Source organism: Schistocerca serialis, chromosome 4, assembly GCF_023864345.2.
Source record: "Schistocerca serialis cubense isolate TAMUIC-IGC-003099 chromosome 4, iqSchSeri2.2, whole genome shotgun sequence".
NCBI lineage: Eukaryota > Metazoa > Arthropoda > Insecta > Orthoptera > Acrididae > Schistocerca > Schistocerca serialis.
In genome coordinates, this window is record NC_064641.1 from 141867349 (window position 1) to 141890745 (window position 23397).

Consider the following 23397-nt stretch of genomic DNA (forward strand, 5'->3'; position numbering starts at 1 on the left):
AATATTAAAAGAAGAAAAAATTCTATGAAACTACACAGAGACAGGAAGAAAACAAATACACAAGGGTACACAAACACATACTGGGATAACACAAAAGGAAAGGACAGGGTTCGTTTTCAGTGTAACATTTGGTACTGCAGTCCATCCCAGAACTTCATTCCATAGATCTTTCGTCTTATTTCAACCTTTGCCTCCACCAAAAAAAATCTTATCCAAGCATGCTTTCTGTATTCTGTTCATATTTCTTTCAAAATAATTATTTCTGATTGTACAATACTCATTTGGGCCCAAATCCTTTTTATATAACTTCGCAATGCATTCTTTACCTATTCTCCATAGTCAGTTTCTCATATAGTCTACCCCCTCTTAAGCTAACTTAAATCTACTGAGCTCAGATGCTAAACTAAGGGACGAGGCAATGCAGCAGCACGTAAAACAATTATTATAAACAGCAATGAAAAAAATGGAAAATTGCAAAGCAAGCTACAGTATAAATTAGCAAAAGTCAAATTCAATAACACTATGCCTGGCAAACAGCAGCAACTTATACCTAAACATGACATAGCGCAAGCAGAAAAAATATTACACTAAAATGGCCATGTCTAATACCTATGTCACATCTTAACATTAGAGTGATGCATCACAATTTATTCTACAAAAGAAATTACCAAGTACTTGAAAAGAAAATTATGAATGCAGTTCCTGTGAAGGTAAATGTCGCTTTGTGCTCCCTCATTTTTTTGAAAAAAATTATTATATACTCAATCTGTAGACAGAAAATATTTATATTAGTACATCTATAAAATTTTATTTTAACCAATGCTGCAGTGCAGCTAGAAACTTGATATTAAACAAAATGTGTAAATAAATACACAAAGCAAGCCATATGGCATTTTTCTTAACTAGCAAGGCAATAGCTGTGAAATGTTTCTCATCGTTTCATTAGGCATTTCAGTAAATATCATAAATTACGAGCTCCACAGTATGCTTTCAACAAGGAGATGTCAGTAGCACGGACAATGGCCTTCCCTTTCTTTTTTTTTCTACCTGTGCTTCTGACGAGGCACTCACACTAATGGCTTGTTCGCCAGGCATCTGACACACCTGGGTGCCCACGACGCATTATGTGCAGGTGGTCACTTAACTTTCGTACGGAAATATTTACGACAGCAGTTTCCGCTACAGTAACAGTCATATATACAAAATTTCACAGGTCGAGAATTTACTTTGCAAATGTGTAGAAACAAAATCCTATGAATATAAGAGTGTCCAAAAAAATTTTCAGTGGCATTGTGATACATTCACACATGATTCACACATGTACACACATTTCATAATTCTAAAGTACGATTCTTGGTTTCCAACATCCTTTTCCATAAGTCAGAGTCCCTAATCACTATTCATTACTCCTTACCTTATTACACATATTTATATTCGTCGACACGTCAACCTTGCGACGACACTTCAATATTTCATCATAATAAATACATAGCATAACCAAATTCCTTATATAGCACCAGCTTAGTAATCATAAACATACCTCAGCAGCATAATACACATCGTCGTCGTAAAAAATATCATAACACCTCAGTCAAATCTCAAAATCGTCATAGCTTCCTCCAATAATTAAAAAAATTCTCTGCTCATGTCAAAAGTGTCATCTGCCTCAAACGTACTGTAAAAATCATGAATCCATACCAAATACATCATTCAAAGCTTTCATAGTATCACAATGGTTCCGAAAAAATATGAGCATTTCACAAAGTACAGACAAAGTACAATTTCATAAGTGTGAAGTTATCCAACTGTGTAATTGCGTAAACATGTGTCACTGACATAGTAAAAAGAATGTTTGTTTCTCTGTCAAATAATCAGATAGCTGTGTAATTGTGTGTTAGAGAAATATGGTACCGATGTGTAAAGTTGTATAAGCAAATACCATATTAGCTAGGGCTCCTTGTGCTTGCCAAACACATGGTACACAAAGCAAGCGTGTACCCCCCTGAGGATTAATGTAATTGTACCCTCAGGTGTTACAGATTACAGCAATGGAATGAAATGTATCATGGAAAAACTTCGTATCATTGTACTTCAAATATCTTAAGAAATAAATTTTTAAAGTACAAAATTAATCACTCAAATGCGTGTCCTGTAGCCCTAAATGTGCGTCTCGTTGCAACATAATCTCTGTGGAAGTGTCGTAGTTATCGTCCTCCGAAAGCTAAGTTCTGCAGAAGTCAATGTACTTACCTCATAATACACAAAAGTGAAATGCTTTGCGTATAAATGTCTTAGTTATTACGCTTATTGCCGTGATGAAGAAAGTACTGTACTGTAACGTAATGTTGTGCCACGAAAAAGGCTGTCTCATTGTTGCTATACCACAAAAGTTACTACTAAAACATGTTTTTCTTCCCAGAAGAATTCAGAAAACTGTGCAGATATAAAACAGATACACCGCAAAAGCAACAAGGTAAATTGTGTCACACATTAGTAGCGTCGTGATATAGTCATGTAGCTGTCAAATAAACTAACCTCTGTGTCACCTGGTGTCTCTCAGAAAGCACCTTGAATCCATAATGTATTTTCAAATAAACCAAAATGTTGCATTAAAATCTCATTAACAGTACTGGTAAATGTTCTAAGTATGTGAGCCTTATAGTCGTTACGTAATCGTGCAACAAACAAGCAAGAATGTACACACACAATAACACTGTGACGTCTGTTCACTATAACAATGCATTCGTCATTTCTGTTTAAATAAGTTCTCTTGGTTCTTGATTGGATATTTAACTTCAAACATTGTTACATGTTAACAGATTCTAAATCTGACAAAGCATACTAGAAATGTGAAGTGAAAAGTTTTATGGCAAAGACAAAGTTAAAAAGCAGATTATCTTTCAATAAGCGGTTTTACATGTGAAGTGTGGTGCAATCCTTTACTCTTCATAGTACTCAGAGTTTGAACTTGAATGCAGTTGTCATGCGGTATACGTTGGTAAAGAATACTGGAATTTTTCTCAAGGTTAGCGTCTATGTTATTTTTCTCTGAGCCACCTGGCGCACGTGGGTGCCTGCGGTGCGAGTCATTGTCTGTCTCTTTGTTGCCGCGCGTCGTTACTGGGATTAGGAGGCCTAACTTCCACAAATTCGCCTTGCCGAGAGGGCCCAGCTCTGTTTAAAGCTCGCCAGTTCTGATGGAATTCAGGTCTGTCGTTTTGTCGGTAGTTTACACAGTTTCTTTCGTGTCGGTCATGTGGTGGAGAATTTCTCCCTGAATCGTAACTGCGCGCTGAACTGTTGCGTCTGAAATTATTCTGTCTCCCTTGATAATAATAGTTCTGGTTGTCATATTGTCTATTTCTATGATTGTCTCTGTGATATTCATTACTACGGAAATGCGATCTTTCTCTGTAACTATTATTACTCTGCCAGTGGTTGTCATATGGGTGGTGTCTGTTTTGGTCACGATTTGGGTTGTAAGAATAGACCTGTCGTGTCCAGTTATTGTTTCTGTCGTCACGGAATTGTGACGGAAGTGACCTGTAGTGACTGTTTTCCTGTTTTCGCATCCTGCGACTGTCTGTGTCAATTTCCAATTCTTGTAACAGACCCTGAAATGCTTCAATGTCATCTTTGCAACGTCCTGCTAAAATAATATGTCGTAAATGTTCAGGCAATTTGAATAAGCAAATGCGGATGAGTTCTGAGGGGCTGTATGGGTTTGAAAGATATTGATTCTTGTGCAACATGTCTTCAAAATATTTCACAAGACTGGAGAATTCAGATTGTTCGAAATGTTTCATCATTATGATGCCATGTTTTACGCGGTCTTGTGTGGCTTGAGACCAATATGCTGAGAGGAAGGCATGATAAAATTCTCCTTCACTGTGACAATCGTGAATGACCGATCGCATTCTTACAGCTGGTTCATTCTCTAAGTAGCCACACATAAATTCTAATCTGTGTTCTAACGACCAGTTGGGAGGAAAACAATGAGAGAATTGATGGAGCCATGCTTGTGGATGAATGTCGTTGCCTGAATTCTTAAATGTTTTGAATTTACGTGTAGTAATGAACAGCTTATAGTCAAAATCATCATGTCGGCGAGTCGCATATCGGTCATTGTTAGGTCGTGTCGGCCGTTCCATCTCGAAATTCGGTGCACATTGCCAGTTTCTTTCATAACTTCCGAAATGCCCTGTGTTATTATTTTGCGTCTTTTCCGTATTTCTAAGTCCCTCTTCCCGTGTTGGGGCGCGAGTGTCCTCTGAAATACGTAATTCTTGTATTACCTGTGTCAGCTGATCTTGTACTTCCCGGATTTCTCTTTTGTACTGTGTATTGATTTGATTTTGATTCTGTTTGAATTTTCTAATTTCTACAAACTCTTCAGTGTCAGTGAAGGCTACAGGTGTTGTGTCATTCAGATCATCATCTACCTTTGTAGATAAGTTAGTGAACTGATCTGAAAGTTCGGCTACTTTATCCGATAGTGTACTTATTTCCTCAGTGTGTTTTTCTGAACCAAGTTTCAGAGTATCTACTGTGTCCTTTAAGTTTTCCTGAGTTTTTGCAAGTTGCGTAACCGAATCGGTAGATGCAACTGAGTCAAATTTAGCTTGCAAGGTCTCATGATTTTCATGAACAATAGTTTGCAGTTCTTTTATGGCTGCTTCGTGATTCCGTAATGCATTTTCATGCCGCGAAAAAATAGGTTGAAAATGCTCACAAATTTGAGTTTTTACGTCATTACAGACCTTTTGACATTTCGATTCGATGTTATGTAACTCAGTGGTTAAATCTTCACGTGTTTGTTCAAGTGTAGTGTCTAACTTTTGAAGATTTTGTCCCATTGCGTCTAACTGTTGCTGTGTTTGTCTCTGGTGTTGTTCCATTGTGTCTAACTTTTGAAGATTTTGTTCCATTGTGTCTAACTTTTCAAGCTTTTGTCCCATTTGTTGCATTAACTGTAATAACAATGCACTGGTGTCTGAAACATGTTCCTCAGTGCTTTTCGGCAGTGAATTTGCACCGGCAACATTCACATTTTTACAAGCGGAAAATGTGTCTTGACTCATTTGAGAAAACGGTGAGGACGCAAAACCTGAATCTACAGTATTTGCAAAATTGTGTCCTGTCATTTCGGATTCCTGAGGCGAGCTGTTGCCGACCGATCGATCGATAATGCTTCCCTCTTCACTAATTGTTTCACTGTCCGTGCCATTGTTTGCCGCCCGCTCCATTTCCCTATGCACGATTACCAAATTACTACTTTGAACATCAGTTAATTCATTACTCGGTGGCGCTAACACACTGCTTTCATTTTCACTGTCATTTCTCAGTTTACTTTGGAGCCTAGTGTTACGTTTTTCACACGCCATTATTGTCACAGTATTTCACACGACAACACAGAAAAACACAATTTGAAGATCAAAAATAAGAGAACACATTAACATAGCACTGAAAATAATATCTAGTTAATTGCAAGCGCAGCTGCGAAATACTTAGTGCAAATCTACATGCATGCCACAACTGTTTTACTATACAACAATGAAAGACTGCAACTACAAAGGAAATTCTCTCTATAATTACGCGCTAGCAATAAACAAAATCTACACTAATTACACAAACTACAAGAAAAATCAGAAGATTCCAGTGAGGTATCCTCGGCTAAGGGTCGACATATGAAACGTCCCCTTTGAACAATTTATACATATGACTGTGCTTAAACTGACACACAATACTTTGTTAGCGCAACGCAATCTGACTTTCAAAATTCCCTACAAAAGAATGGCCCTGACTAACATTAAACTATACCTTTCACAAATCACTTACCTCATAAAAATCTTCGCTGCTCAAGCTACTGCAATACAGCAAGCGCCACTACTGCCAGCTAAATAAAAGATTCAAACTATGGAAGGCACTAACTACTGATAGGGATAGTTAGCAAATGAAAGATATTAGTAGAGAACAAACAATGTATTTACCTTGATATCATCATATATAAATATAGCAGTTCATGACAATTTACAAATCTCAGCCATCTCTCTCCCCACATCCACCACTGCTGGCAGCTCACCTCCAACTGCGCAACGCTACGCGCTGTTCACAGCCAGCTGCCTAACACTACAACGGCAGACAACAATGTAAACTAGCCACAGACTGCACACAGCACAGCCAGTGATTTTCATATTGAGCGCTACGTAACGTTGCCAATAAGAAAACATAAACAGCCTACTTACATAGAGAAAACATAAACAGCCTACTTACATAGAGAAAACATAAACAGCCTACTTACAAACATACTAATTGGGTGTCCTACCTAAGTCTTTTCGAAGACGTACACAATTAATTAAATATTTACGATACAAATTACACACCTAACGAGATCATGTTCAATTGCAAACAGAACGATCAGTGGATAGAACCATTACCTAAGTTGTCAGACAAGGAAATCACACCTGAACAGAAAATAAAAGAAGTATTGACTACGCTGACACATCACGCACAGATACGAAACAAACATCACAGAAACATAATAAAAAGAAAACAAAAATTCGAGGTAGGAATGCTTGTACTACTTCGTACTCATCATAAATCTGTTGCACTCAAACGACGCAACGCTAAGTGGCGTCTGCTATATGAAGGACCTTATATAATTGTTAACATACCGCACCCTGGTGCGTATCTGTTACAACATCGTAGAACTAACAAAATTATTGGGCTATACGCACACCGAGATCTTAGAGCATTTCATGCTGATAATGTCAAAGACATACCCATCAAAATATTGCTAAGCAACTCGAAAAACTCTGTTGCTACAACACAGATAATAAGTAGTATAGAAATTTTCATTTCAGCGTTCCAGAGTCGCAGTTGAAGACAGAAGAACTTTTCTTTCAACGCCGCGGCTCCACCGAGAAGACTGAATATTAAAGTAAAATTTATGATTACGTATCAGTGAATGATATATTAATTTTTCACGGAACATTTGTTATTGTAGGTACCACTGACTTGGTATGACACCTGACGAACCGACAGACGTCATCTGTGAAGCGATCTTTTACTTTGAGAAATAGATTAGACGCACATCTCTCAACACGAAAAGCATCTACCAGTAGTCAAGGCCACACAGACACTCTACACACACGCAAAAAAAAAAAAAAAAAAAAAAAAAAAAAAAAAAAAAAAAAACCGCGAGGAATCGAACATTTTCTCTCTCTTACTATTTTGAATATTTATTGAGTAGCGAAAACGCCTGGTCTTGCCTACTGATGTAATGAATGTTGTGTCTAACCTATCTTAATTTCAGATGACATCACAAAAAACATCGATAATATCCCAGCAAAACCGCTAAAGAGGATGTAAATATCTGCAATTCATGTAATCAAATGTGACACAATGTAATAACCTATAGCGATGTAAAGATGATGTAAACATGTTTATGTGCAACTGTATTATGTTTATACTAAGAAAATATGTGACGTGTGTATGTATAATTACTTTTTTTTTTAACTGATGTATCATGTAAAAATTTGAACAAAACGAGTGCCAAAAAGACATTGCATAGTGAACCTCTGTTCACGGACATTAACGAACATTACTAACTCTGCAACTACGCAGAAACCTATGTGAAGGAAACGGTTAATGCCATTCATTATGCATCGTACCTATGTAAACGCGATGAACGATTTCCTCGATTAATAACTACGAACATTTAGGTGAGCTATATTCAGCAAAAAACTGAAAATGTGAAGTCCATAATTCGTGCATCGTCTAGTGACATTACTACAGTACCTAACTTCAAGATGTTAACTGGATTAAATGGACACAAAGTGCCTGACCAGAAAACAACACGACGGGTGGAAGAATTTTGGTTGGAACTTCAGGGAATGAAATGTTCTCGAAATGTGACGGACACTCTTACCTGGACTGTCCAAGGATCGACGCCAGCTATGTGCCGTCCGAGGTTCTGCAACCAAGCTTCCACGGAATGTAAAAAACGAACTGCACGTGGACCAATTACTCGACGGGTCACGTCTGATCTGTAATAAGCAATGCTTTTACTTACAACGAACTGCATCACAACGACTATAATGGCAATGGGAAATGGACACGCTTATGTATTAATCACGTTGTTATACAATGATGTTACTGTGATCAAAAAACTTTACCACGACGATACTAACCTGTAAAAAAAAAATTATTGTGCAGCAGATGAATATGAACTGTAATAACGACACGATGTGTACAGGTCAACGCACCTGAAAAATACGGACATTTTTCTTTGAAGTATCTCAAAACAATACTATGTAACTAAGAACATTCAACAATCTAAGTTGCATTGTGTCCACGCCTGGATATAATCATGGTTCTGTAGGAAACAGCAAAGTTTTTTTCATGAAGGCACTGACCGTCTTTTCTCACAGTGTGATGAATATACTAACACATATGACGATTCCTTTTGAACTAATATACAGTTTACTTACATTTTCCAACTGTCCCGTTTTCATTTGACTGTCCCTTGTTTTAGGTTCTGTCTAAATCAACACTCACTTGGTCATTACATAACGTTACTTGAAAATATCAATCCATTTTCATAGTGATCTTTTTCCTTCACCAGCTTCCTTCGCCTATTTTGTTTATCTTTCAGTAACTATCTCCGGCTTCACCAACATATATTGAAGGACAAAATACCTCGTATTCTCAGTGACACTATCGATTTTGTGGGGATGGCTTTCATCAACTTTTTCATAGTGATCCTTTTACATTATCAGCTTCTTTCGTATTTTGTTTATCTTTCACAAATTATCTCAAGCTTTACTAACATATATGGACAAAAGCATGTCGCAGTGACATTATCGAATTTGTGGGGATGGCTTTCTTCAACTAATACCGCAAAGCCTGATACGAATTTTGATATTTTTTAAGAAAAACCTTTCAAAGCAAATGATGTTTTTTAAATAAATCAGGAGGTCAAAATACCTTGCTCTGAGGACTAATTTCACTTTGAAACCTATGTTTTAATATCTATTTGTTTGTTTACACATCGATAAAGTAACATCAAAAACATTCATACTACTTTATGTAGATGAAAGCTGATTACAGTTTTGTAATCCTCTCAGCACACTGTATCGTTGAATGTACAGTAACACCCACAAAAAACGACGCACCACGGAGGAATTATGCGAATGGGACGGAAATGGGTAGAGGTGATATACATGTAGAGACAAATAAGCTATTACAATTTCAGAAAAATTGGATGATTTATTGAAGAGAAAGAGCTCCACAAATTGAGCATGTCAATTGCGCGTTGATCCACCTCTGGCCCTTATGCAAGCAGTTATTCCGTTTGATTGACAAGGCTGTTGGATGCCCTCCTGATGGATACTGTGCCAAATTCTGTCCAACTGGTGCGTTCTGTCGTCAAAATCACGAGCTGTTTGGAGGGCCCTGTCCACTGTGTTCGAAACGTTCTTACCTGAGGAGAGACCCCGCGATGTTGCTGGCCAGGGTAGGAAATTCCAAGCACGAATACAAGCAGTAGAAGCTCTCTAGCTCTCTCTGTATACGGTCATTACCTTGCTGCAATGTCTTCGGTGTGGTATCTTCTGAATAGACTGTTCTTCAGTGATGAGTCCCGCTTCGAGTTGAGCCCCAATATGATCAGCGAAGAGATGTCTGGTCACGCCCTTGGCAGGGGTGGAATACCAACCCGACCATCTATAAAGGCACATTTGCATGCCGAGCGTGAGTTTCCTCGGAAACGCGAGATATTAATTAAATAAATAATCAGTGACAAATAAATAAAGCCTATGGCACACAACTGCAGCGCTGTGTCGCTGATAAAACAAAAGCACAATTACGTTACTCGTATGTTTGATTAAGAAAGAGAGCTCTGGTTGAAGTGGTGCGAGAAGCACGTATTTTAGTTTATTGTCTGGCACACCGCCATATTTCATGTTATAGAAAATTACTGCGAGTTGCAACCATACTAGGCACTCGATTCTGAAAAGAATTTATATTTATAAAAGTAAGTAGGATTGTGAACTGTAGGCTTATTCATTGAATATATCTGATTTAACTAACTGTGTAATTTTTTTGTTTAGTAGACAATCACCTCTGTACGACGTTTTGGCATGGCTGGCAAATTATTGTAATATTGAGATTTAGTTTATGAGTCCGCACCTACCGCAGCAGTCTTTGGAAACGATTTAATTACGAAGTCCGATTATTTCAGTTTTATTTCACGGTCAACTACGAGTAACATTGCCTTTACGAAAAAGCCATTGTCAAGCGTCTGATACCGAATAATTAAAACCTGACGACTCATAGGAGAGACAATCATACAGATAAAATAATTAATATTTTATTTAATTAATTTTATTTATTTTATTAATTTTATACATCGCCCGCCATACGGCTCGACAACCAGGAGAGTGAAGACTCATTTCTGACAGTGAAAGCCAGAACTCAGGAAACGGGAGTTGATGGAAGGAATTAACATGTAGAGTGGCAAGGTATAATCTTTGATGTTTAAAGATATAAGGCGCGTGTAAAAGTGTAAAACATCTCTCTGAGTAAGCTTGAACTGCTGGGGAATAAAGGAGTCTTAAATTGTATTCTTACGGGTCTGCACACTTAATCACTTGCTGTGAAGCGAACTACTTCTTCTCTCAATTCGAATGGCTCTGAGCGCTATGGGACGTAACACGTCAGGTCAACAGTCCCCTAGAACATAGAACTACTTAAACCTAAGTAACCTTAGGACATCACACACATCCATGCCGGAGGCAGGATTCGAACCTGCGACCGTAGCGATTGCGCGTTTCCAGACTGAAATCGCCTAGAACTGCTTGGCCACAACGGCCGGCTTCTCTCAGTTCCAAATCACCTGTGGAACCTACGAGGCTTTCTCCCTCTCACTCCGTTAAGGATAGCTTAGCAGACCTCAGCCCACATTGTCGCCAAGGTCCTGATAGCTCCACTCGGGCAGACCCTCTTCCAAATTGTTCAAATGGCTCTTAGCACTATGGGACTTAACATCTGAGGTCATCAGTCCCATAGAACTTAGAACTACTTAAACCTAACTAACCTAACGACATCACACACATCCATGCCGGCGGCAGGATTCGAACCTGCGACCGTAGCGGTCGACCGGTTCCTGACTGAAGCGCCTAAAACTGCTCGGCCACAACGGCCGGCTTCTATCAGTTCCAAAATCACCTGTGGAACCTAGGAGGCTTTCTCCCTCTCACCCCGTCAAGGGTAGCTTAGCAGACCACAGCCCACACTGTCGCCAACGTCCTGATAGCCCCACTCAGGCAGACCCTCTTCCAAAGTTGGTAACTGGACATGTACTTTTCCTGAATCAAGATCGACAGTTTCGTTATGGGCCTGCGCCACAGCCTTAACTTTTATCTTTTACATTCGTCTTGTAATCTGAAGGCAATTCACCTGCCTCATGTATCTGGCATAGCGGGCGGGATAGTTAGATTCACATCAGAATCTCAGCAACTCTGAGGGATTGTGGCTGCAGTTGGCTGCCGAGTGTAAATTCCTTCCGAGAAACCTTAAAATAATTAAAAACTTTATTGACTTGTAGAGGTCGATGTAGAGACTGGAAACTACGGTTGTATCTTTAGGCATTAGTCGTAAGAGGTTGCGGGCGCTAATGAATATCGCAGGAACTGATTCAGTTTCTGCTGCACGTACAGTCCACACGAGAGCGGGCGGCATAGTTTACGATAACAAAAGCAATTTGCTACCCTTCAGGTACTGTGCTGCGTAAACGAGTCAATTCGACATAAATCCCGGAGAGGTTCCATTAATTGAAGAATACCGTAGCAGGTGGAGTGCTTAACAGATGAGGGCCCGGAGAACCCGAGAAGAGGACGGGCAGTGGCAGAGTGGGGACCGGCGGTAATCGCCTTAGCAGCGCGGGCTTTAATGCGGGCCCAGGCAGTAGCGCTACCTGCGCTCCAGCGGCAGGTGGAGAACCGCGGGGGATTACGGCGCGCCAGCCTGCCCGGAGCTGGAGCCCCCGCGCCGCGCCGCGTCGCTGCAATTGTCTCCAAATCCTTCTCCGCGAGCGCCGCGCGCCAGATTGAGTTAATTCCGAGTTCTCTAAATATAAGGCGCCCGAGGCGTCGCATGTATCAGCGGCGCTGTTTATCGCGGGCTGAGCGCCAGCCTGCTGCCGCTCCTGCGCGCTACGCACGACGCGCCTGCAGGGCGGGACGCTTCCCGCGAACACCGCCTAATTGTAGCGTCCGCCGTGCCGTCACGATCAGCTGTCCTGCCGAAAGAATAGCTACAGTCTGAAAGCCGACACGTCTTCCTGAACTAGCCGCTAGTGTTGTACGAGGGTTGGAACTTAAATATTGGCAACTATTTATTCGCAACCGATACGAAAGAGTTACACATGTTCACATGTGTGTGAAGACTTATGGGACTTAACTGCTAAGGTCATCAGTCCCTAAGCTTACACACTGTAGTTGTTGTTGTCTTCAGTCCTGAGACTGGTTTGATGCAGCTCTCCATGCTACTCTATCCTGTGCAAGCTTCTTCATCTCCCAGTACTTACTGCAACCTACATCCTTCTGAATCTGCTTAGTGTATTCATCTCTTGGTCTCCCTCTACGATTTTTACCCTCGACGCTGCCCTCCATTACTAAATTGGTGATCCCCTGATGCCTCCGAACATGTCCTACCAACCGATCCCTTCTTCTAGTCAAGTTGTGCCACAAGCTCCTCTTCTCCACAATTCTATTCAATACCTCCTCATTAGTTATGTGATCTACTCATCTAATCCTCAGCATTCTTCTGTAGCACCACATTTCGAAAGCTTCTATTCCCTTCTTGTCTAAACTATTTATCGTCCACGTTTCACTTCCACAGTCCATACAAATACTTACAGAAACGACTTCCTGACACTTAAATCTATACTCGATGTTAACAAATTCCTCTTCTTCACAAACGCTTTCATTGCCATTGCCAGTCTACATTTTATATCCTCTCTATTTCGACCATGATCAGTTATTTTGCTCCGCAAATAACAAAACTCCTTTACTACTTTAAGTGTCTCATTTCCTAACCTAAGTCCCTCAGCGTCACCCGACTTAATTAGACTACATTCCATTATCCTCGTTTTGCTTTTGTTGATTCTCATATTATACCCTCCTTTCAAGACACTGTCCACACTACTTAACCTAAATTATCCTAAGGACAAACACACACACCCATGCCCGAGGGAGGGCTCGAACTCTCGCCGGGACCAGCCGCACAGTCCATGACTCCAGCGCATGAGACCGCTCGGCTAATCCCGCGCGGCAAAAGAGTTACATGCTTGCACCTGTTACTGTCTTCAAAGTAGTCACCAGCGGTGTGTAGAACCCGTTTCCAGCAATATGGAAGGCGTAGTATACCGTTAGCAGAGCCTGTTCTGTTGATGGTGCGAATGGAGCGGTCTACTGCCTGTCAAATCTCTGAAACAGTTCTGAAGCGAATGCCGCGAAATGGTTCCTTCATCTTCGGAATCAAATCAAAATCGCAAGGACTTACGTCCGGGAAGAATGGTGGATGGTGCAGTACTTTCCACTCCCATCCACCGAACAGAGCAGCCGCATCTTGCGCTGTATGCGCCCGCGCGTTGTCGTGCAAAATGATGGGTTGCGCAGAAGGTGTCGATGCTTCATTGCAAAGCTGGTCTCAGGTGATTCTCCAAAAAAAGCTTTCCGAAAGAAGCGGCGACACTTCCTGGGCAACCAACCCATCATTTTGCACGACAATGCGCGGGCGCATACAACACAATCTGTGGCTGCTCTGTTCGGTCGATGGGACTGGGAAGTACTGTACCATCCACCACTCTCCCCGGACTTAAGTTCTTGTGGCTTTGATTCGATTCCGAAGATGAAGGAACCACTTCGTGGTATTCGCCTCAGAACTGTTGCAGAGATTCGACAGACAGTAGACCGCTCCATTCGCACCATCAGCAGAACAGGCTCTGCTAACGGTATACTACGTGTTCGACATCGCTGGCAAGTCTGCAGAACGCTGGTGACTACTCTGAAGGACAGTAACAGGTGCAAACATGTAAATATTTCGTATCGGTTGTGAATAAATGGTTGCCACTACTTAAGTTCCAACCCTCGTATATGAATATGAGCAACATTCATTCCCTGATATATGTCCCCCAAACAGGAAGCACTGATTATGCACAACACGATCCCACGTCTGGCTAGTAGTGAGGAGATTCCAAAGCTTCCGCGATGCGCAAAACCGAGAGAAAGTTGCTCTGTCGTAATATCATTTGAACACTGAAACTTTAGCCTCCACAATACAACTTAAAGCGTGGTAAGATGCATCTTATACACTGCTGGAAGAAATCGCAACACCAAAAAATAATTCATGCAAAGTAAAGAAATTTCGGGATTACATTTGTCTAGGAAACATATTTAACTAATTAACACTGCAAGATTACAGGTTAATGCAAGCGCAAGATAAGCCATTGCAAATGTAAAATGCTGGTGCGGTACTAACCGGTATAACCACTAGTATGTCGATGCAAGCATGCAAACGTGCATGCTTTGTGTCGTACAGGTGCGGGATGTCAGTTTGGGGATGGACTTCCATGCCTGTTGCACTGGGTTGGTCAATACAGAGACGCTTAATGCTCTTATTGGATGGCGCTGGAGTTCTCGTCCTATGATGTCCCATATGTGCTCGACTTGAGACAGATCTGGTGATCGAGCAGGCCAAGGCAACATGTCGACAACCTGCACAGCATGTTAGGTTACGAGAGCAGTATGTGGGCGAGCGTTATCGTGTTAGAAATGCCTCGAATGCTATTCACGAATGCCGGCACAACAGCTCAAACAACCAGAGTGACGTACAAATTTACAGCCAGTGTGCATGTGATAACCACGGGAGTGCTCCTGTTGTCAAATGAAATCACACCCCAGTCCATAACTCCAGATGTAGGTCCAATGACTGTAGCAAGCAGACGGATTAGTTGGAGGCCCTCAACTAGCCTACTGACCTACAGACGCTCATCATTCGCAACGAGGCAGAACCAGCTTTCTTCAGGAAACACTGCTGACTTCCACTCTGTCCTCCAGTTGACGGGTATCTACACGTGAAAGATCTTGTTGGGGATTGGTGCTCGTGATGAAGGTGAAACATGCGGTATCTATTAACATGGAAAGTGGGATGGTGGTATCTGAATATACATGACAGAAAAATCTTTGATATTAAATTGAACTGAGTTGCCGGATCTGCACATTTACGATCGTTGAGTAACACTGAATAAATAACTTAGCTACATTCATCTGTTCCACAACGGATACAAGTAGGTCGTAAAAATGGAGGTTTGCGAGGGAATACGAAAGCCTGTGCTCTGGTAAAAATATCATATTTATTCAAGACACAACTAAACAAAGTAATAAACTAAACAACTATTAAATGGCTGATGGTTGCTGTTCTTCATAACGCTCTCGGCTGAGTTAACAAATTTCATTTGCAACTGCGTATTGGAGACCCCAGCAGGATTTATCACTAATCAGGGAAGGGTGAGAGAGATTTTTCAGTGGTGACATTCAAGCTCACGATCTTCATTTTTCTCTATTGTTTGTTAATGTAGACTACAAAATTTTTCGACTGTCGGGATAGTGACGGCCTTGTCAAAAAAAAAAAAAAAAGTTCAAGTGGCTCTGAGCACTATGGGACTTAACATCTGAGGTCATCCGTTCCCTAGAACTTAGAACTACTTAAACCTAACACCTAAGGACATAACACATATCCGTGCCCGAGGCAGGATTCGAATATGCGTCCGCAGAGGTCGCGCGGTCCCAGACTGGAGCGCCTAGAACCGCTCGGCCACACTGGCCGGCGACGACTTTGTCAGAACCTTGTACTAGTAAGAAGCTCATTCGCATGAAAGTGGCTGCAATGCGCGCGGCTGTATACATTTCAACATTTACACCGAAATGCGCAGGTCAATAGGTTCGATCTTCCACACAAGACAAATGACTGCTCAGGCAGAGGACGCATACTGGAACCAACCGAAATCATACGCGCCTTGTGTCCCCATTGACTGACGCAGAAGTATTAAGCGTCACGGTGTGAATTTCGCAGTCTCTGCATGTGAGAGAGATGCACCACGTGAGTGGACAAGTCGACAGGCGGATCGACTTTCTGCTACCAAGAGGTGACTAACACCGTGCGTGTTGCAGACCTGTCGTACGTAAAAAGGTGCTCATAATGAAACGACATCCATTCAAGTGTCCTGAAAATTATCACCATAAAACTTTATTTCATCGGTACTACACTGGTCGAACAAAAGTGACGCACCCAGTAGGGTACGAGGAAACGAAATAAAACTTAACGGGTTGGGAAGGTATGTGATGTAATTTCACTGATTACAGAACAGAGTCACATTTACAAGGAACTTGGCGGTATGAAGCTTTCTGGCTTGACTGTAGGTATTTATTCGGTTGGGAATGTTGTCATAAAACCGTTGAATACTCTCCTGAGGCAAGATGGCCCACTAGTCTTGTAAATGGTCTTTGGGATACTGGTACGGGAACGGAACTGACTTCCGACTGGTCCAACTGTTCTATCGGGACAGATGTGGGGTGCTTGCTGGCCAGTGGAGTGCCTCACCATCACAGAGAGGGTTCATAGAAACTTGTGCCTTGTATGCACGAGCGTTATCCTGTTGAAAATTTGCACCACGATGTATGAGGACCTAGGCTGTGCGTGATGTACTGATGTGCCATTGTGCCTCAGTCACTAGCAGAAGTGACCTGACGTCATAAGCAATGGCCCCCTCACCATGACGCCAGAAGTAACATCACTGTGCCTCTCCCGAACGTTGGAAGAATGGAACCTCTCTGCAGGTCGCAACTATACTCGCCGACGATGATCATCTGGGGTAGTGCATTGATCGCTGAACACAACGCAATGCCATTCATCAGCATTTCATGCTTCCTGGTCGCAGCAATTCTCCAAACGCAGTCGTGTGTATTGCGGTGTTAACGTCATGAGACTGGTTCGGCTGCTGCTAATCCCTGACAATGGTGCAAGGTGGCACAGAACGTTAGAGCGGGTCCATTACTTGTTTGCGGATCGGAAACACAGAAGTAAAGGGGTTACGATGAGCTCGGCGCATGGTACGGCTATCCTCCCTTGGAATGGTGAGACGTGGTCGGTGTGGACGTTGACGACTATGCCTGTCCTCACGTTCCCAGGCAGTCCCTTTCGATCAAACGGTGAAATGGAGGCTCACCACGAGATCCCTTTCAAAGTCTGTGAAGTGCTGATAACGCTGTCTCTGACGAGTACGCGCCATCTCCGTGCCCTTCTCGGGGACCATTCAAATTCTGACGCTGTTTACGCCCTTTATATAATTTACCATGCCTGTTAACAAACGAAAGACGACCAACATTAATGCAATCTGGTGCCTGTTCTTCCTGTCACAGAGAATTATAACTACAGCCATTTACACATCCACTGATGTGCATGTGTACAAAGCTACCATATCTACAGGGTGGTTCACCTTTTTTGTCAGGCAGTGTGCGTCCTCCACTATTCACGTCTAGTCTGCGGCATACCCTTGATACAAACGACAGACTGAATCAGTAGAAAGACCTTTATCAGATCCTGTTAGCTGGTGAAAACGTGCCTCGCTTCTTGTAGCTGCCCCCAGAACTGAAAGTTTCTTTTACGCTGTACTACTTTGAAGTTGTCCTGAACGTTCACTCTCTTGAGCTAATCTCTTTATCTCTACAGAGCTGGTACATCAAAAGTTCCGTATAACGTGTTTAGCATGTTTTATATCTCTCACAACAATTTTCTCTCTAGCGTTTCTTCCATTGCCAGAATGACGGTCACTGCAAGTCATAACAGACGCGACACTAACACGCTCCTTCTCTTTGTAACGCATCTGTTATTGATTTTTCTCCTTCCCAATTCCTTTCAGTACTATTTTATTTCGTAATTTATTTGTTTCCTTAAGTTTTAACGTTTTACATTAGAAGCACAGTCTATTGAGTATTGTGGTTCACCCGTGCACTTTCCGAGACTGCGTCCTCATTTCTATATTAGCACCTGACAACATGTGGGGCGGCTGGAGGAAATTTATGTTGTTATTTATAATGTAGAATTGTAATGTAGAAAAGAATGCATTTCCCTGCCGTTTAACCATATGTGGGGCGGCGGGTGGAATTAATTGTTATATAAATGTTCCTATTATTTATGTTGTTGTTTTGCCGTTCTCAACACTGACTCTCTAACTACAATTTTGGCAACCAGAAAGTGATTAGCAAAACGTGAAGCCTGTAATTAGAATTCCTAGTGCCCACTTCATCTGAGAAATACACTTATAGCTACAGCTTATAGCTCTGAGGAATTAGGAGATTGTCTGGCATTCATAATTAAAAACGATCGTGTAAAAACGTTCTCTGTATTCTGAAAGCCACAGATGAAAAAAAAAGAATCCACACAATCTAACAGAGCAGTTCAGAGTCTAATGCGCTGATGCAACTATAACTGTCCAAATTAAATGTTTAAATGAATGCTCGCCATAATTTGATGATTAGGTTCATCAAACGCCACGCTAAATAATGGTAGAATGTCTGGCCCGCGACGCCACGTGAAAATACGACATACTCAAACTGAAGATAGATAATTAAAGTCATCCCAGAATTAACACTTCACTCGTAAATGATTATAGCAACGATACCGATGCGACGCGACTCCCGACACAGATGGTGTGCTATTCAGCGTCTGGAGAGAACTGGGGCCTTCCTTCCTAGCGCAGCGTTCTTATATAAAAAGCCGCGGTGCGGACGGCTAAGGGAACGCCTGATCAAATCGGCTCTCCCGACTAGCTGCTGGGCTAGTAATGCACCACATTAAGTTACTGAATAAATCATCGCTTCCTTTGCTGATGGCAGATGAAGCTCTCAATTTAAATGCGCAATCAGCACATAGGTAAGTAATCATAATAAAAATCTGACGTGGCTAAGTCAATTATTTTGGGCGAGAGAATTAATTTAATTACACTACACGCAGTAGACGAGCTCTGAACTTGCGCTTTGGAGATACGCTATCGCTATAGTTTTATAGTCATTCAGTTGAAATTTCTCACATCTTTATGATTATAGCGGATCTCCCTTCTACTCAAATTTAAACATCCTAGCCTTATTTATTAGCCTACTTAATCCATCTTGCTTCCTTAATTTTTAAGACAAAACCAGAAAATCATGAATTTCAACAAAAATTTTAATTTGTGAGATGCAGAACACTGTTTCTACTAAATTATTATGGAAAAGGAACCTAAATATAAATTTTTAAGTCTCTAGCTCTTTTCTGTTGCGCCAATGATTTTTACAGAAAAACGTCCAAATTTCGAAAATGGTTAAAGTTATTGACCTGACATTCAACACACATTGATTTAGTTTACTCCTGACATGCTAGAACCGTTTCAGTTATTTACTTGATTTTTTAAAGTATTGCGCAACATTCATGACATCAGAGCTAGTTACAGCGGACTAGGCTGGCACACAATGGAAAGACTGATGTGAATATATTACGGCGTGAGTAGGCTGCTTCCCTACAAACAGTAGACCTATTTTACTGAAGAATGCTTTTTTCACGTTTGCAATCGAGTTCTGATGTCCTTTCGTGTAATACTGCCTCATAGACAAGATAAATCTCTCACGCCTTCCACTAGTACGTTCCACCCAACTTTGAATCAAAGCTGCTTGTACTGTGTACCGCACTACTCATCATCAACTTCGTCTTTGCTTTGTTCATCCTTTAGCAAAATTCTTTGCTAAGTATGCTGCTCGTGTCTCTCTAACATCTCTAAATCTTTCACATATGCAACAAGCAGGGTCATGACGGCTCTAAACCTAGCAGTTTCTTTCCTCTTATGGAATTTTCTCGATCCTTTCTAGACGTTGAAGCTCTCAACAGTTCTGATAAACTGCAACCGTTCTTAATTCGTTCATCTCATGCTCTACCACCACATTACTGCCACTTACATTTTTTACGTGTCATGCGAGATAAGTCTGTATGTGTACCTTAACTCCAGTCTTCTAAGGATTGTGAACCTCTGATTCTACAATGTATTATCGTAGCCTTCCTGTAGGTCACGAGAGCTAGGCAGATATTGAAAATTTTCTTCTATCTGCACCCCGTGGTGTGCAAAACTTAAGGTCGAAAGTGACTTTCTCATGATGTTTTATTGCCAAATAATATATCTCGATGAAACTTGCCTTTTACATAGAAAGAAATGTTACGGTGTAGACTAAAATATCACTGAAAGAAATACGCTACGAGACTAACAGAAATAACACTTTTGCCCAAACACTAATTACATTGAAGTCATCCCGATTCATGATATTCCCGTGGACAATAAAAAGGGCAAGACGTGATTCTTAAATAGGATGTCTGATCACCGGACGTCAGTGCACGCTCTGCAATGAGCTCCCACTCCACCAGCGTGATTGACTGCTGCCGAAAGAGCGTTGGTGCATGTGGAGGGGTTGCAATATGTCTCCATAATGAGATTTTCATTCTGCAGCGGAGTGTGCGTTGATATGAAACTTCCCTGGCAGATTAAAACTGTGTGGCGGACCGAGACTTGAACTTGGGACCTTTGCCTTTCGCGGGAAAGTGCTCTACCAACAGAGCTACCCAAGCACGACTCACGCCCCGACCTCACAGCTTTTCTTCCGCTAGTACCTCGTCTCCTAAATTCCAAACCTTACAGAAGCTCTCTTGCGAACCTTTCAGGACTGGCACTCCTGATAGAAAGGATATTGCGGAAACATGGCTTAGACACAGCCTGGGGGATGTTCCCAGAATGACATTTTCACTCTGTAGCGGAGTGTGCGCTGATATGAAACTTTCCTGGCAGATTAAAATTGTGTGCCGGGCCGAGAATCGAACTCGGGACCTTTGCCTTTCGCTGGCAAGTGCTCTACCAATTGAGCTACCCAAGCACGACTCACGCCCCGCCCTCACAGCTGGTAGAGCACTTGGCTGCGAAAGGCAAAGGTCCCGAGTTAGAGTCTCGGTCCGGCACACAGTTTTAGTTTGTCTCCATAATGCTCGATGGAACTTAAATAGGGATGGCAGGTGGGCCAGTACAGGCTTTCATACCAAGTGCTCCTCCACTTCCGCTGTTCGATGCGGTCACGCGTGTTATGCTCAATCCACCCCTGAAAAGTCGCAAATGTGGAAGGAATACAGCCTCACCATCAGATTAACCGGTGAGTGTAGCGTCTTCAAAGATTTTGAGGTCAATATGCCCACGCAAGTGTATGCCTCCCAACAACATAACACCTGGACCACCAAAACAGCGCAGGTGTTGGAACCCTTCCAACCTGAGGATATTTTGCGAATGGACGGGCCGTCCCCTTTCCCCGAATGAGACACCATCGAGCACATTTGGGATGCGTTCGTAACGTAATTTGACTTGCGTAGTACAATGGCGTACTTCAGGAATGCGCGCCAGCTCGTGCCGCATTCGTGTACTAATGAACTGCCATTTCGACTGTGACAATGATTTGGAGCGATGGAGTGCACAGCATCGTGCCTTTGCTGTTGAAAGTTATTTCAAGAATAACGACTCTGTTATTGCTACCCAGCGTTTTTTTCGGCAGCATTTCATCTTGGGACGTCATGGGAAAGTTCCAGATGGACGGACCTTTGTGAGGTGGGTAGGTGTATTTCGAACAACAGGTTCTGCAGAAGTCTTGGAAAATGTTCGTGCTGCACTACTGCGTAGGCCAAAAAGATCTGCTCGTCGTCATGCGAAAACTGTGCACATGTCCGATTGCTCATTCAGGAGAATATTGCACGAAGATCTCCATTTTCACCCACATAAGCTGCAGATTGTTCAGAGAATTAGGCCTCGCGATTGGGTTTCATACGAAACATTCTGTTTAACCATGGGTGATCTCCTTCGCCAAAATCCACAAATGGTGCACACCATCCTGGTGTCAGATGAAGCTCATTTCGAGTTATGTGGTTCAGTGAATAAAGAGAATATGCGTAATTGCAGTGATGTAAACCCACATGAACTGCATATCAAGCCCTTGCACAGCAGCCGGCCGGTGTGGCCGAGCGGTTCTAGGCGCTACAGTCTGAAACCGCGCGACCGTTAACGTCGCAGGTTCGAATCCTGCCTCGGGCATGGATGTGTGTGATGTCATTAGGTTAGTTAGGTTTAAATAGTTCTCAGTTCTAGGGGACTGATGACCTCAGCAGTTAAGTCCCGTACTGCTCAGAGCCATTTGAACCTTGCACAGCTGTCGTGTCACAGTGTGGTGTGGAGTTGCTTCATTTGGGGTTATTGGCCCTTACTTCTTTGAGGATGACAGCGGTGTGGCTGTAACTGTCACCAGTGAACGCCACCTACAGATGCTGCAAGACTTCATTCTTCCCCAATTAGGTATGGTTGACGTGGATGTGGAACAATTATAGTTTCAACAAGACGGAGCGACCTCGCATACAGCCAGAATTTGCGTGGATTTCCTGGGACAGACATTTCCCAGTAGAGTAATTTTCCGTTTTGGTGACATTTCCTGGCCGCCTCGCTCACCTGACCTTTCGTGTGCAGAATTTTTCCTTCGGGGCTACCTGAAGCAAGAAGTTTTCCGAACACGTTGTGCCACCATTCCTGAGTTGAAGGATCGCATTAGAACTGCCGTCGGCAATGTCCCAGGGAATACCTTACGCCGAGTTATGGAAAGCTTCCAACGCCGTCTAGTTGAATGTGTTCTGCAGAGGGGCATCATTTGACAGGAGTCATATTCAGAAAGTAATCCGTGCAATGGACAATGACTTACACATTAGTAAATGGCATACCTTTAACTATTAATTGACATAAGGGGTAATGAATAAATTACAGTTACTGTCTGATGATGGGTTTTTAATATTCTACTATGAACGCTGCCCCACGCTGTATTGTGCCGGCCGCGGTGGCCGTGCGGTTCTAGGCGCTTCAGTCCGGAACCACGCGGCTGCTATGGTCGCAGGTTCGAATCCTGCCTCGGGCATAGATGTGTGTGATGTCCTTAGGTTAGTTAGGTTTAAGTAGTTCTAAGTTTAGGGGACTGATGACCTCAGATGTTAAGTCCCACAGCCATTTGAACCATTTTTCGTGGTAATCGGAGCCTTAAGCTAGGTAGTCACAGAGAAGGCGGGTTATGACGGGAAAAGCAGTAAGTAGCCGCTATAGCTCCAGAGTGCCGCGAAACTTGAAATGAATCTACGTCGGACCGGGTGGTCTCGTAATAAAGCGTGTCTATGGAAACCGAAAGGTCGGACGGAGAATGGATTTTTCAATCTGTCTTTTATCTCTCAATGATGTGGAGATTC